This window comes from Oncorhynchus clarkii, unplaced genomic scaffold (assembly GCF_045791955.1).
Source record: "Oncorhynchus clarkii lewisi isolate Uvic-CL-2024 unplaced genomic scaffold, UVic_Ocla_1.0 unplaced_contig_544_pilon_pilon, whole genome shotgun sequence".
In the NCBI taxonomy this organism is placed as follows: Eukaryota; Metazoa; Chordata; class Actinopteri; order Salmoniformes; family Salmonidae; genus Oncorhynchus; species Oncorhynchus clarkii.
In genome coordinates this window covers 47,501-60,835 of record NW_027260840.1, presented here as the reverse complement: position 1 = coordinate 60,835, position 13,335 = coordinate 47,501, and the positions used below count along the sequence as shown (strand labels likewise).

The following is a 13,335-nucleotide window of genomic DNA, read 5'->3' as shown; positions in this document are numbered from 1 at the left end:
GAGAGAGAAACAGAGGGAGAGAGACAGAGGGAGAGGGAGAGAGCAACAGAGGGAGAGAGACAGAGGGAGAGAGAGGGAGAGAGAAACAGAGGGAGAGAGAAACAGAGGGAGAGAGACAGAGGGAGAGAGAGAGGGAGAAAGACAGAGGGAGAGAGACAGAGGGAGAGAGACAGAGGGAGAGAGAAACAGAGGGAGAAAGACAGAGGGAGAGAGAAACAGAGAGGAAAGAGCAACATGAGACCTATCTTTCACCTCAGTCAATAATTCATGCTGTGCATGTATGCTCCTTGTGCATCATGGGAAATGTCCAATTCTGGCTGACCTTGAGTTGACCCCTAGTGGCCCCCACCCCTCCTCTTCCCTCTGTTTTTATCGGTGCCAGAGTGATAAAGAAAATCCCTCCGTTACAGACAGAGAGGAGAGATAGCCAGCTCTCACTGCTGCTCGGACTGTGTGCTTCCGTAACTAATGCCTAGACTTCAGCTCAGTGGGTCTCAGGCATAGACATGCAAATCACCTCAGATACACTAAGGCTGGGCTTCTGACTGGGTCCTCTTCTTTTATATAGTGACTCTAAAAAAACAACCGTCTTTGGGTCTTTGAAAAGTGCTATATAAATCCCACATTATTATTATTAAACAATTCTGATTGAAAACATCACTTTAGGCCTCCCGGGTGGCGCAGTGGTTAAGGGCGCTGTACTGCAGCGCCAGCTGTGCCATCAGAGTCCTGGGTTCGCGCCCAGGCTCTGTCGTAACCGGCCGCGACCGGGAGGTCCGTGGGGCGACGCACAATTGGCCTAGCGTCGCCCGGGTTAGGGAGGGCTTGGTCGGTAGGGGTGTCCTTGTCTCATCGCGCACCAGCGACTCCTGTGGCGGGCTGGGCGCAGTGTACGCTAGCCAAGGTTGCCAGGTGCACGGTGTTTCCTCCGACACATTGGTGCGGCGGGCGTCCGGGTTGGATGCGCGCTGTGTTAAGAAGCAGTGCGGCTTGGTTGGGTTGTGTATCGGAGGACGCATGACTTTCAACCTTCGTCTCTCCCGAGCCCGTACGGGAGTTGTAGTGGTGAGACAAGATAGTAGCTACTACAACAATTGGACACCACGAAATTGGGGAGAAAAAGGGGTAAAATTCAACAACAAAAAAAAAAAAATATAAAATAAAAAGAAAACATCACTTTGACATACATCTATTGCTGAACAGACGTGGGCTCTAAGGCATTGCATCTTAGTGCAAGAGTCCCTGGTTCAAATCCAGGCAGCATCACATCCGGCCGTGATTGGGAATCCCATAGGGTGACGCACAATTAGCTCAGCATTGTCCGGGGTAAGCTGTCATTGTAAATAAGAATTTGTTCTTAACTGACTTGCCAGGTTAAAACATTAAAAAAAAAATGTCAACACTGAAATCATTCTGAATGACTTGAGTTCTCATGGGGTTTGTACCACAACAACCAATAGAGAGTAGTGTGTTTGTCCCACTCAGAAGCGGGCTTCAGCTCAGCTGTGGCGTTTCTCTCATAAACAAGGGCTGCATGGAGTCAACAGACTAGTAAACCTCTGAGTGCACTCATGATTAACCTCTCCCTCCTTTTTTATTTTTCTTTTCTCACTTTCTCTCCTTCCCTCGCTCTCTCCTCGCTCCCTTCATCTTTAACACAAACAAGGGGCCAAAACAACCACTCTTCCTAAATGTTCATTGTTTTAATGCAAATATTTCTGAGGTCTGAATCTGGGCCTATTTTTTTTTGCTCATTTACACAAATCTTGAGGCGCAGCACACATCTCTCCCCGACACTGTGACCGTAGCGCTGCACTCAGCAGTAGCTGGAACGGAAAGTGGCCGATACTTTATCTAGAGTTCATTCGAACCAACATTACAGAAATTAGGAATCTCTCTTGCACACTAGCTCACATGGAAGAGGACCTGACAATCACAAGCCTTAATGGTGTATCCCAGAACATCTATTTCCCTTCTTACAACAACATATTAAGATAAGGCAACAAAGAGGAAGACCAGGAGACAACATATTTGGAGAAGTTCTCTCTTGGACTCAAGGTTAGGTTCAATAACCTCCTCCATAGTGAACCCATGACAGATGGATGGTGAGAAAGGGCAAAAGAAGATGGTCAGGGGGAACAACCAGACCTTTCCACTCTTACTGGCCTAGTTCCCATTCTCAGAGGGTCATCGGGCCCTGGCCACCTCTCAATTAACACATATAAAACCCGAAACCAGCCTTAAATAAACAGCCACTTATATAACACCATACAAACATATCATCAACGCATATAAAACCTTAAACTAAACTTCCAAAAACATCCACTTATGCTAAATATATAACACTATACAAACCCACCATTAACACATAAAACCCTAAATAAACCTATGTGATTGTATAACATTATACAATCCCATAGAGAACCGTGGGTTCTGGTCCTGCTAGGTTTCCACAGGAGAGAGACAGCTTTATCACTGTGCAAGTGGGATTTAATAGGCCAGTGTCAACCACCACAACAGGTGGGAAGAGTCAATATTGGACGCCAATGTTTAGAGTCACACAGGCCTTTTTCTGATGCTTTATTTTCACACCAATGGCCAGTACTTCCTACTTCTGCTTTAATCACCTCAGCTGCTATCCTGGCACATATTTACTCTATCATTTTATGTATAAAATACCATACAAATCATTTGATATAACTTTATTGTTCCCCGTGTCCTCCTTCATGGTGACTGCTTTAACTCACCTCAGCTTCCACCCCAGGAACCACATATATATTTTTTCAATTCAATATGATTCAATTTATCTTTATTGTCCACTATGGTATTTTGCTCCTTTAGCTCGATTGTGATTGTTACAGTTCAGAAACCCAGGAACCATATTTTTTTCAAGTAATTTCAACACGGTACAGTTGAACTGAATACAACGTTATTGTCCCCTATAGGGCACCCTACTTATTGCTTCCCAAACTACTACTGTATTAATCCTATCTATCACTTTCAGTGTTCCCAAAAAATCCCCCCAGAGAACCCTCTCCTTCTCTCTCTCCCATTCCCTCCCTCTCCCCTTCTCTCCCCATCTCCTTCCCTCCCCCTCCTACTACCCCCTCTCTCTCTCCCCATCTCCTCTCCCTCCCTCCATGTGACTTCCCAGAGTGCCAAGGACCAGGTCTCTCCCACTCTCCTCTCGGCAGCTTCCCACGGACACATAGCGGCTACTGGGCTGGAGGAGGACTGTGGGAAGGCAGGGAGCCAAGGGCTTTCTGGGGACGAATTGTCACGTCTGTCAAGAACCCACACACAAACATATGTGCATGGACAAAATGTGCGCATACACGCAAACTCCCGAGCACACGTGCAGATGCTCTGTGTGGGTGCTCGCGAGTGCAACCCTCTGCATCAATCGATTCTAAAATATATTTGATGCTGTTCATAGTCACGTCATAGAGCTAAGTCTCAGTTTAAGGTAAAGATTGGGGGTGGGGTAATCTGATCAGAGATCTGTGGTTAGGGACAATATCTACCTCGAGAGACAGGGAAGAATGAGAAGGGGTTTTACAGTGTTGAGTCTATCAGAAAATAATCATGTTGCTTGTTCCCAGGCTGTCCCTATGGGAGGGGGGAGAGGGTTCCCAGAACCACCCCCACTCAACCTCATTCATTATTCTATTACTCTCTATCTATCTATCTCTATGTGTGTGTGTGTCCTTCTCTCTCCCTCTCTGTGTGTGTGTGTATCCGTCTCTCTCTCTCTGTGTATGTGTGTGAGTGTCTCTCTCTCTCATTCAGGAGCCAGGGAGATTCAAGTCTTCCTCTGTTGAGGCCCAGGTGGAAACACCATTATGTGAGCAGGTTCTATAAATAGCGACTCAGGGAGTCCAGTGAGAGACTGGTGCAGAGCAGACTCTGGACTAGTAACTCTGTCCACCACTAACATGACGTCATGTATGTAACACTGTCCACCACTAACATGACGTCATGTATGTAACACTGTCCACCACTAACATGATGTCATGTATGTAACACTGTCCACCACTAACATGACGTCATGTATGTAACACTGTCCACCACTAACATGATGTCATGTATGAAAACACTGTCCACCACTAACATGACGTCCTGTTCAGTATGGAGTTACAGGGATGTCATGTATGTAACACTGTCCACCACTAACATGATGTCATGTATGTAACACTGTCCACCACTAACATGACGTCATGTATGTAACACTGTCCACCACTAACATGATGTCATGTATGTAACACTGTCCACCACTAACATGATGTCATGTATGTAACACTGTCCACCACTAACATGACGTCATGTATGTAACACTGTCCACCACTAACATGACGTCATGTATGTAACACTGTCCACCACTAACATGATGTCATGTATGTAACACTGTCCACCACTAACATGACGTCATGTATGTAACACTGTCCACCACTAACATGATGTCATGTATGTAACACTGTCCACCACTAACATGATGTCATGTACAGTGCCTTGCGAAAGTATTCGGCCCCCTTGAACTTTGCGACCTTTTGCCACATTTCAGGCTTCAAACATAAAGATATAAAACTGTATTTTTTTGTGAAGAATCAACAACAAGTGGGACACAATCATGAAGTGGAACGACATTTATTGGATATTTCAAACTTTTTTAACAAATCAAAAACTGAAAAATTTGGCGTGCAAAATTATTTAGCCCCCTTAAGTTAATACTTTGTAGCGCCACCTTTTGCTGCGATTACAGCTGTAAGTCGCTTGGGGTATGTCTCTATCAGTTTTGCACATCGAGAGACTGACATTTTTTCCCATTCCTCCTTGCAAAACAGCTCGAGCTCAGTGAGGTTGGATGGAGAGCATTTGTGAACAGCAGTTTTCAGTTCTTTCCACAGATTCTCGATTGGATTCAGGTCTGGACTTTGACTTGGCCATTCTAACACCTGGATATGTTTATTTTTGAACCATTCCATTGTAGATTTTGCTTTATGTTTTGGATCATTGTCTTGTTGGAAGACAAATCTCCGTCCCAGTCTCAGGTCTTTTGCAGACTCCATCAGGTTTTCTTCCAGAATGGTCCTGTATTTGGCTCCATCCATCTTCCCATTAATTTTAACCATCTTCCCTGTCCCTGCTGAAGAAAAGCAGGCCCAAACCATGATGCTGCCACCACCATGTTTGACAGTGGGGATGGTGTGTTCAGGGTGATGAGCTGTGTTGCTTTTACGCCAAACATAACGTTTTGCATTGTTGCCAAAAAGTTATATTTTGGTTTCATCTGACCAGAGCACCTTCTTCCACATGTTTGGTGTGTCTCCCAGGTGGCTTGTGGCAAACTTTAAACAACACTTTTTATGGATATCTTTAAGAAATGGCTTTCTTCTTGCCACTCTTCCATAAAGGCCAGATTTGTGCAATATACGACTGATTGTTGTCCTATGGACAGAGTCTCCCACCTCAGCTGTAGATCTCTGCAGTTCATCCAGAGTGATCATGGGCCTCTTGGCTGCATCTCTGATCAGTCTTCTCCTTGTATGAGCTGAAAGTTTAGAGGGACGGTCAGATCTTGGTAGATTTGCAGTGGTCTGATACTCCTTCCATTTCAATAGTATCGCTTGCACAGTGCTCCTTGGGATGTTTAAAGCTTGGGAAATCTTTTTGTATCCAAATCCGGCTTTAACCTTCTTCACAACAGTATCTCGGGCCTGCCCGGTGTGTTCCTTGTTCTTCATGATGCTCTCTGTGCTTTTAACGGACCTCTGAGACTATCACAGTGCAGGTGCATTTATACGGAGACTTGATTACACACAGGTGGATTGTATTTATCATCATTAGTCATTTAGGTCAACATTGGATCATTCAGAGATCCTCACTGAACTTCTGGAGAGAGTTTGCTGCACTGAAAGTAAAGGGGCTGAATAATTTTGCACACCCAATTTTTCAGTTTTTGATTTGTTAAAAAAGTTTGAAATATCCAATAAATGTTGTTCCACTTCATGATTGTGTCCCACTTGTTGTTGATTCTTCACAAAAAAATACAGTTTTATATCTTTATGTTTGAAGCCTGAAATGTGGCAAAAGGTCGCAAAGTTCAAGGGGGCCGAATACTTTCGCAAGGCACTGTATGTAACACTGTCCACCACTAACATGATGTCATGTATGTAACACTGTCCACCACTAACATGATGTCATGTATGTAACACTGTCCACCACTAACATGATGTCATGTATGTAACACTGTCCACCACTAACATGATGTCATGTATGTAACACTGTCCACCACTAACATGATGTCATGTATGTAACACTGTCCACCACTAACATGATGTCATGTATGTAACACTGTCCACCACTAACATGACGTCCTGTTCAGTATGGAGTTACAGGATGTCATGTATGTAACACTGTCCACCACTAACATGACGTCATGTATGTAACACTGTCCACCACTAACATGACGTCATGTATGTAACACTGTCCACCACTATCATGACGTCCTGTTCAGTATGGAGTTACAGGGATGTCATGTATGTAACACTGTCCACCACTAACATGACGTCATGTATGTAACACTGTCCACCACTAACATGACGTCATGTATGTAACACTGTCCACCACTAACATGACGTCATGTATGTAACACTGTCCACCACTAACATGATGTCATGTATGTAACACTGTCCACGACTAACATGACGTCCTGTTCAGTATGGAGTTACAGGGATGTCATGTATGTAACACTGTCCACCACTAACATGACGTCATGTATGTAACACTGTCCACCACTAACATGACGTCATGTATGTAACACTGTCCACCACTAACATGACGTCATGTATGTAACACTGTCCACCACTAACATGATGTCATGTATGTAACACTGTCCACCACTAACATGATGTCCTGTTCAGTATGGAGCTACAGGGATGTCATGTATGTAACACTGTCCACCACTAACATGACGTCATGTATGTAACACTGTCCACCACTAACATGACGTCATGTATGTAACACTGTCCACCACTAACATGACGTCATGTATGTAACACTGTCCACCACTAACATGATGTCATGTATGTAACACTGTCCACGACTAACATGATGTCCTGTTCAGTATGGAGTTACAGGGGTGTCATGTATGTAACACTGTCCACCACTAACATGACGTCATGTATGTAACACTGTCCACCACTAACATGACGTCATGTATGTAACACTGTCCACCACTAACATGACGTCATGTATGTAACACTGTCCACCACTAACATGATGCCATGTATGTAACACTGTCCACCACTAACATGATGTCCTGTTCAGTATGGAGTTACAGGGACGTCATGTATGTAACACTGTCCACCACTAACATGACGTCATGTATGTAACACTGTCCACCACTAACATGACGTCATGTATGTAACACTGTCCACCACTAACATGACGTCATGTATGTAACACTGTCCACCACTAACATGATGTCATGTATGTAACACTGTCCACCACTAACATGATGTCCTGTTCAGTATGGAGTTACAGGGACGTCATGTATGTAACACTGTCCACCACTAACATGACGTCATGTATGTAACACTGTCCACCACTAACATGACGTCATGTATGTAACACTGTCCACCACTAACATGATGTCCTGTTCAGTATGGAGTTACAGGGATGTCATGTATGTAACACTGTCCACCACTAACATGATGTCATGTATGTAACACTGTCCACCACTAACATGATGTCCTGTTCAGTATGGAGTTACAGGGACGTCATGTATGTAACACTGTCCACCACTAACATGACGTCATGTATGTAACACTGTCCACCACTAACATGATGTCCTGTTCAGTATGGAGTTACAGGGACGTCATGTATGCTTTATGGACATACAGTTGATGTAAATTGATAGCCACTGGTCTTTATCACAGAGGTCCTACACTTCCCTACACCAGTTCAACCATTCTGACTCCATGTTCTATGTTCCATAAGAATAGAATGAGGGCAGGTGAGAAGCCTACAATGTAGAAGAAGAAAGAGGAAGGAGAAAGAGGGAGAGAAATAGAAAGAGAGAGTACAGAAGACTGAGAAAGGGGGAGAGAAATAGAGAACAGAAGACTGAGAAAGAGGGAGAGAAATAGAAAGAGAGAGAACAGAAGACTGAGAAAGGGGGAGAGAAATAGAAAGAGAGAGTACAGAAGACTGAGAAAGAGGGAGAGAAATAGAAAGAGAGAGTACAGAAGACTGAGAAAGAGGGAGAGAAATAGAAAGAGAGAGTACAGAAGACTGAGAAAGAGGGAGAGAAATAGAAAGAGAGAGTACAGAAGACTGAGAAAGAGGGAGAGAAATAGAAAGAGAGAGTACAGAAGACTGAGAAAGAGGGAGAGAAATAGAAAGAGAGAGTACAGAAGACTGAGAAAGAGAAGGAGTTCAGAATCAGAGAGGAAGAACAGAGGAAAAGTCAGAGAAGAAACCATAAAAACTCTACAAATAATGATAATAATACAAGATATCAGAAAAGGGGGAATGAAAGAGTAGATGGAAAGAAAAAGCAGAAAATAAGAGAAAGGGGGAACAAACAAAAAAGAGAAAAACAGCTGAGCAGCGAAATGGTAAAAAAAGCTCAATAATTGGAGAGAAAGAAGAGAGAGAAAAGAGAGAGAAAAGAGAGAGAAAAGAGAGAGAAAAGCATGGAAAGGAAGAGAAAGGGGTAATAAGGAGGAGGCTGCTGTGTGGATAAGTAATACTTCAGTTTGGAGCCTTTGGTTGGCAGGGTCAGGGCTCTTGGACCAACCCCTACCAGCTCACTGTTGTACTGGTTCCCCTGGGCAACACTACAGTGGTCCGGATTCCGTGTCGCCATCTTTAACTGGGCCATAATGATTAGGGAGCTGAACGTGCTGACGGCACCGGGCTCATGTTATTACAGCAACCCTGATTTACACTACACCACCACCACTCATAATGCATATGGTCCAGACCTTTCAACATCACTGCATGTGTAGCCCACCATAGTCCACTGTCTACATCTACATGGGTTGTGTGCTAAAGGAGGGACAAAAAAAGTTGCAATAATTTTCTATTCTATTCTTTCCTATTTAATGGGTGCTGGGGAGGAGGACAATGCTTCCATGTAAGGGACTGAAAAACAAAGGAAAATAAATGTCCCCTGTGATGTCATGCCTTCTGGGAGTTAAGTCATCCAATTAGATTCTACTGATGATGACTGGAGGTAAACAGAACAGAGCAGGGGTAGTCGGGGTGGTGTGTGTATGCGTGTGTGTGTATGCGTGTGTGTGTATGCGTGTGTGTATGCCTGTGTTTGTGTGTGTGTAGTGTGTGTGTACCCCTACAGTGTTTATCTAAAGCTGTCGTCGGAGAGAGTGAAAGCAGGCTGACGCCATTGGAGGTGAACGGTGTGTGTGTGTGTGTGTGTGTGTGTGTGTGTGTGTGTGTGTGTGTGTGTGTGTGTGGAGCTCTGGAGACTGTGGTCCTACCTCTGCTTCTAAGACACACAGCACTGATGACTATGATAAATAACTACCAGCCTGTACCTGTATGAGTTTAGCACAGTCATCAGTTCAACTCTGGGTTGGTTCTGTTGGCATACTCTACTGTGGAAGAAAGAGGGGGGGTGGAGATATTGGTGGGGGGGGGGGGGGGGGGGTGGGTGGAGATATGGGTGGGGGGGTGGAGATATGGGTGGGGGGGTGGAGATATGGGTGGGAGGGGGATGGAGATATGGATGGGGGTGGGGGTGGGGGTGGAGATATGGGTGGGGGGGATGGAGATATGGGTGGGGTGGGGGTGTGGAGATATGGGTGGGGTGGGGGGGGGGTGGAGATATGGGTGGGGGGGGGTGGAGATATGGGTGGGGGGGTTGGAGATATGGGTGGGGAGGGGTGGAGATATGGGGGGGGGATATGGGTGGGGTGGGGGGGGTGGAGATATGGGTGGGGAGGGGTGGAGATATGGGTGGGGGGGATGGAGATATGGGTGGGGAGGGTGGAGATATGGGTGGGGGGGGTGGAGATATGGGTGGGGGGTGGGGGTGGAGATATGGGTGGGGGGTGGGGGTGGAGATATGGGTGGGGGGGATGGAGATATGGGTGGGGTGGGGGTGTGGAGATATGGGTGGGGTGGGGGGGGGGGTGGAGATATGGGTGGGGGGGTGTGGAGATATGGGTGGGGGGATGGAGATATGGGTGGGGGGGTGTGGAGATATGGGTGGGGGGGATGGAGATATGGGTGGGGGGGTGTGGAGATATGGGTGGGGGGGTGGAGATATGGGTGGGGGGGTGGAGATATGGGTGGGGGGTAGGGTGGAGATATGGGTGGGGGGGATGGAGATATGGGTGGGGGGGTGTGGAGATATGGGTGGGGGGATGGAGATATGGCTGGGGGGGTGTGGAGATATGGGTGGGGGGGTGGAGATATGGGTGGGGGGGTGGGGTGGAGATACAAATTCTTATTTACAATGACGGCCAACCCTGGACGACACTGGGCCAATTGTGCACCGCCCTATGGGACTCCCAATCACGGCCGGTTGTGATATAGCCTGGATTTGTCTGTGGTGACGCCTCTAGCACTGAGATGCAGTGCCTTAGACCGCTGCGCCACTCTGGAGCACAAGAGGGAGAGAGAGAGAAACACACAGTAGATGGAGGAAGAGGCACTGCTGGGTGATTTGTATGTGTGAATCTCTGTAGTTGTGATAAACTGCTAGAGAGGATTCAGGTTTGATGTTCTTTGAAAACATAATGGACTTTATGGGACTAGTACATCTGGGCCTGGAGAACATGCATGAAGTCGTTTGTCTATTCCTGCAATTTACAGTCATTTGTTACAGGTGTATGTTACAGTGTGTGTGTGTGTGTGTGTGTGTGTGTGTGTGTGTGTGTGTGTGTGTGTGTGTGTGTGTGATATGGATCATAACTGTGGGTAAACTATGGAAGAAGAACGTGCCACAGTGGCATAAAGAGGAATGACAGTAACAGTTTTGAAAAACAGCTGTAAATAAAGCACGGTTCAGCCATTCTGAAGTGTCCCTTATTCCACACAGAATAGGGTCAAAACATGTCCAGAGACACACTTGCACCGGCCCAGGAGCCAAAGCCCTGTGGTGTGTTTGTTGAATCTTGCTCTTGCAGGGGCCGGACCCAGCCAAGGTACACCTACAGAGCCGGGGGGAGTGACGCCACCCACACATATACAGGGGGAGTGTTGACCTCAGACCAATTACTTTCACAGTCGTGTGTCAACAAGCATAGTGGTAGAAGGCCCTATGGCTGCACTGCTATGGATGACCAAATCGAGTCGTTAACACATCAGAAAAGAGCTCTGTGTAAAGTGGTTGGATTCATTTGATTTGTTTTGAGTTATCCTGTATAGACCTAGATAGAGTCCTGTAGATATACAAATATGATATAAGGAATTAGACTACTTATAACAAACAATGTGTTGATATGAACAGATCCTTTTAGATCACTTCTGTCCTGTTCTCAACTATATTATGGACAATTCTGAGACATAGTATGTTTCTAAAAGTATCTATATCGGAGTATGTGACATGGTTACACCATTACTGATAGATATCCCATTACTTCACCTCGTTAGAAAGCGATTCTAAGACACTTTAAAATAGGGTGCCAGCTGCCGACGGGCTGTAAGGCTACTCAGCAGTAGGAAGTATTCAATGCCTACCAATCTCCCAGTTAAACGGTGCAACAACATTCATGAATTAAGACACCATACGTGCCAATGAGAGATTTGACAATTGACACGCGCTTTTCTCAAATGCCAAGTGATTGACAGTCAAAATACAAGGCTGTTCGCTTTTCCATTTCATACATCAAGCCCATATGAACAAGTATCCAAGAATAACAAATATAGGCTGATAGACTAAAAATGTTAAGAAATAAAAATAGGCCTAAATGTAGGCAATGGACACATTATAGGCTCCAATCTTATAAATGTTGAAACTGGTTCACTGTAGTCTGAGTACAAACCATTCCATACTCAAAATGTGCTGTAAAGAATATGAACACAGAACTGCACAAAATAAGTTTGCAAGTAAATACTTCTCATAAGCGTGTTATTGAAACAGGTCCTGCTGGTTTACAGTGTGAAACTAAAAGAAACATGTAGACATTTTTTTGTTGCGTTGCCCCAACTGTATCTGTCAAGGAGGAGCGCGCAGCATATGAGCGCTGCTTTCCAGGCCCCTGCAGCAGACAGTAGCGTGGAGTTTTGAGCGCTCTGGGTCGCGTTCTAGCTCGCCTCGAGTCGCCCCTCCCATTCTCGTTAAAACTCTCCGTTCCATTCGCCAATAAAGCGCTTTTGTCTTGGGGTCGGGAAGCTTATGGGCTCTCGCCGGACACTTGAAGCGCATTCCTCGACGTGGAGCTTTCAACCACTCGCTAGACACCGGTGGCTGAAGAGTTTTAATGTATTTTAATAACTTTATGCTGTTGCACAGTTTCGGGGACTTTTGACAGAGTGCACCACGGACGACTAAAGGATTTTCAACTGTTTACTTGTTCTACGTGGGTCCTCTTGGATAAAAATATTATGTAGCACACATTTCTGAGTGCGCCGCAACTCAAACTTTACGCAGGGAACAGAACCGGTAAGTTTTTTCCACGAACAGAATAGTTTTACGTATAAACTGTAACGTTTATATAGTTTATATATGCAAAGTTGTGTGACACAGATTGGTCAGTGCAGTTTGGAAAACAAGCCCTATAGCTGAGAAAAATGTGGGGTTATGACTTTGGATAAAGCTTGTGTTTATCAACTCTGCATGAATAACTTAGGTAATTTATTGAAAAGCAATAACATCATTAAATAGAAAATTATTTATTATTATTATTTTTCTTCATAAAGAGACATTCGTTTTTAAGAAACATATATGCTTACTAGTACACACCACCCTTCTACAGACTCCACACTCCCACCCCTGCTATGTTATGCTGTTTATTCGTTCTATGACAGGAGTTGGCTAGAGGTGAAATGTTCACCCATTCCAGACACCTTCTCACTGCACTGAATGAGAACCCTACAAGACCTACAACCTGCTGTAAACAACAGGTTGTCAGCTTCGAATTTGTACCATGCAAACCGAGGATCATTTAAGCAGAAACATTCAAAATCACTTAAAAACATTCAATAATTTACACATAATATACAAATATTATAAAATCACTCATATAGCCAAAAGAGCGATAACAAATCAGTATAGGAAAGTCAAACGCCGCAGCATTTCTCTAATCTGTGCGTAACAACAGCTGGAAACACTTCAATCGTAACTTTATCACTAACTAGTAGGCT

At 44.9% G+C, this 13,335-nt stretch overlaps 1 protein-coding gene across 2 annotated transcripts in view; it reads left to right on the top strand.

The window, feature by feature from the left end:
- Nucleotides 1-12,536: 12,536 nt before the first annotated feature.
- LOC139401889 (vasorin-like) overlaps nucleotides 12,537-13,335 on the top strand; it is a 47,876-nt gene continuing 47,077 nt past the window's right edge. For both annotated transcript variants that reach the window (XR_011633179.1, XM_071145891.1), the window contains exon 1: nucleotides 12,537-12,634. The gene's annotated coding sequence lies outside the window, so the exon portion shown is untranslated. The remainder of the gene's footprint in view (nucleotides 12,635-13,335) is intronic.